A 3,868-nucleotide genomic window follows, 5' to 3' on the forward strand; every position below is an offset into this window, starting at 1 on the left:
TTTTGATCCTTACAATTAAGTCATCAGAACAAACTGAATCAATCTGTGGATTTGTAAATAGCAGTCAAATATCTTATATTTTAAGTGACTTGTCTGTTTAAGTCATACTAATTATGTCCATTTCAGCATTAGTCATACTTGAGATATAGAATGTGTTCAATTTATCTTTGTTAGAAAATAAAATAAGATTTGTTATATATCTTTTATTACATAGAATGAGAGCAAACTTTACAAATAGCATTAAGCTTGGCCAAAAAATATTGAATAATTTTTGGCTCACAATAATAGTGCATGGATAATTTCAGGAAAAATGTGGCTCTCAAAAAAGTTAGCTAATGACCATGCAATCTTAATTTAAACCATATTTTTGATAAAAAATTGAATGTTGCCTGTATACTTTGATGGAGGCAATCATGAAGCTCTTGAAGTTTTTTTTTTTCCCTGAAATTTAAGTTTTGCTAATGTAGCATAGAATGCAGGTATATCTTGCTGCCCTCAAATTTATTTCAGGACTTATCAGCTGAGGTTCTTGAAATGAAAACTATTAAGTGTATTATTCACAAACGAGAAGGCAATCTTTTTCAAACTAAAAATTCTTTAAAGATCTAGAAACAAAATGACAATATGAAACTTTTGAAAAAATTATGTAGATGCCTTAATATCAAAGTACAAATGAATTAGAAACTTTTCTTTGATTTTCCTTGGTCATTTAATTTGAGTTGATTTATTCAGAGCACATAAGGTTTCTTAGATCTCAATTCTGGGGCAGAGTCCTGGGTGGCTTTCCTGTAAGCAGTGAGCTTTGACTTGTTGCTTTGGCCCTGGAGTCTGAACCAAGAATGTCAAACAGGTTGGAATGCATCATAACCTGTCTTCCTATTGTAAGGATAACTCAAGGCAGTATTTCAATTGGGTGGTAGTAGATCAGTTAATAATTATTTCAATGAATGACAGATCATGTCTTTAAAAAAAAAACACATTTAAAGGCACTATAAACTTCTTGCAGTATTTGAAGTTATTTTCCAAAGAAACATTCTTTGTGTTGTGACACAATAACTTTTTAAAACCTAAGCTTTAATAAAATTAAGGTAGCTATATTTTTTGACTACTTTGTATACAAACTCATGGAATTTGAAGGACAACCTGTAGCAGAATGTACATACAGTGGTCTTGCATCTACCTTTGGCTCTCTAGCCTTTTTGCTGCTTCCACCTCATCCAATTGTTTTTACTAGCTTCTTTCTCTTTGAAAAGTTTTTATTGAGATACAGTTCACATAATATAAAATGAATAAACAGTTCAGTAGCATCTATTTCATTCATGATGCAGTATCTACCTGTCTAGTTCCAGAACATACATCACCACTTCTCAGAAACCCCTATGCCCATTAAACAGTCCTTCCTTAGTTTCCTGTCCCCCAGTCCCAACCCCCTCTAACTTGTAGTATTTTTCTATGGACTTACTTATTCTTAACATTTCATATAAGTGAAATGATAAGACTTTTTGTGTCTGTCTCTTTTTATGTGGCATAATGTTTTGGAGGATTGTTATTGTTATGGCATGTTTGACTCTGCACAATTGAGCAGGGGAGTGTTGTAAACTACCTGACAGTGCAGCAAGCTCCCTCCTCCACATACTGGGCCTTGCCAAAAACTTACAGATCTATTAATGAAATTGTTTAAAGCAATCTCTGTCCAATCATTAAGCGGGTGCTAAGCCAACTGATTAGGAACTTAAGAGACTAAAGGTACACAGCATTCATATTTAATAGATGTTGTAGGAAGACAATCTGAAAATAGGACCAACATAAAAATTAATACTGGGTAGATTAGGAAACCCAACTTCCAAAGTTACCATGTTACATCAATTAAATGTTCAATTTTCAACAAGTATATTTGAGATATGCAAAAGAAAAAAAAAAGGCAGACCTACACCAGTGAAGAAAAAGCAGTCAATAGAAACTGCATACAAGGAAGTTCACCTTCTGGATTTCCTAGACAAAAACTTAAAATTGCTATTATAAGTTTATTTTAAAAGGAAAAGAAACAATTTCTAAAGAATAAGGAAAACCAAGGAAATCACATCTTGCTAACAGAATATTAATTAAAAGAACCAAGACAGATGTTGCCTATGGAATTTGCATGCTAGCACTGAGTAGATGTATTAAGCATATGATTCCAAGTGGATGATATTCCCAGGACTGCCTGCCTCATCCTGACAATCACACTGCTTAGCCTCCCACCTCCAGAGGAGGGGAACATAGGCCCACCACAAGCTCTAGAGAAACCAACTGAATCTGATTAAAGCAAGATTGGTTTTGTTATTTGTAGATTGAGAGAAAAAAACTTAGATAAGTTTAGATAGCCAAGGATGAAGTAATTTTCCCATGTGAAGACAAATGATAAAAATGAAAATATCCCTGTAATATTTGCTATTAACTAAGTTGCTTCTCAACATCACTTCCAATCAATATACTCATTCTACACAGTAGGTGAAGATGTTTTGTTCTATGTGGAACAGAACATAAAAGATATTCTGGTCACCATGCCTACATTCCAAGACATTAATGACTTGAGTTGTTTCACAAGTCCTGCCCCATGATGCTTTGTTGCAACCATGGGGACAGAATGAAATGTTTTCCTTTGTTCCTGCAGTGGAATTATATTTCATTGAGTGTATACCTATGCATTTCAGTACCTCAATTAAACAAATTATGTAGATATGCTGCCAGGATTAATTAGTGTTTGCATCTTGGGCTCTCTGAACATGTCCCAAGGACAAATCAGAGAAACATACTGACAATCAGAAAATGAAATAATAATTCTTTGTGCTGAACAAAAAGGTACTATGTGAATACAAATAATTATTATGGAGAAAGAACTGATGCAAATGCTGTAAATATGAATTGTTTACAGTAAAAACTTATTATATAAAATCTTCCTGTGTCTGTCCTCGGAATTTTAAAAATTTCTACCTTATTAAATTCCAAATAATATGGCAATTATTCACTATCGGGTGCCAAAACATATTCTTATCATCGATACTTGTTTTTAAATACCTTTGCTCTCAATTGTTCATAGCAATTTGAAAGCTGGCATTTTCCTCATCCCCTACTGTCAAAACAAACAAATAACTGGAGTTGAATAGTTTATTATTCCACCTACTTCTAAAACCAACTGGAGTTTTGTGTAGTCATTCCTAACAAATACTCCTTTCTTCACCACTCCATCTTAAAAATAGAACTACCAGGAGCTTTTCCTCCATGGGGATTTCCTTCTGTTTCTTCCTAAATCTATAAATCTCATTCATTCCATTCATCTGAACATGCCATCTTAGAATTTGTATTCCTGGAGTTTCTATCATTGTCATGTAAGTGAGATGAGATAATGACTAAGTGGTAAAATAATTATCCACTTAAAACACCCAGTAAGATGCTAGTTACAGTGGATCTCCACCACCAGGCAAATTAAAATAAATACTGTGTTTAGCTCCAAAGCAACACTACAACAACATAAGCAAATAGAAGAAGCATCTATCTGAAAACTAGTCAGAAGCTATCAACTAGCTTCCTTGAATTTTGTCACGATGGCAGAGTGATGGTGTCATAGGTCATGACATGACTCTGTGGCCACATCTTCAGTAGTGCCTTCTCACATGGGATCTGGGCTTGGTCATGTAACTTGACTTGGGGACTCTGTAGCAAACTTGACACATCAGAAGCTTGCAAAATCACTTGTTCATGTTATGGGGTTGTAGCTCCATGGTAGAGTGCTTGCCTAACGTGTGAGGCACAGGGTTCAATTCTCAGAACCACATATAAATAAACTAAAGGTCCATCAACAAATATATATATATATATATATATATAT

This window comes from Sciurus carolinensis, assembly GCF_902686445.1.
Source record: "Sciurus carolinensis chromosome 14 unlocalized genomic scaffold, mSciCar1.2 SUPER_4_x, whole genome shotgun sequence".
NCBI classification, from domain to species: domain Eukaryota; kingdom Metazoa; phylum Chordata; class Mammalia; order Rodentia; family Sciuridae; genus Sciurus; species Sciurus carolinensis.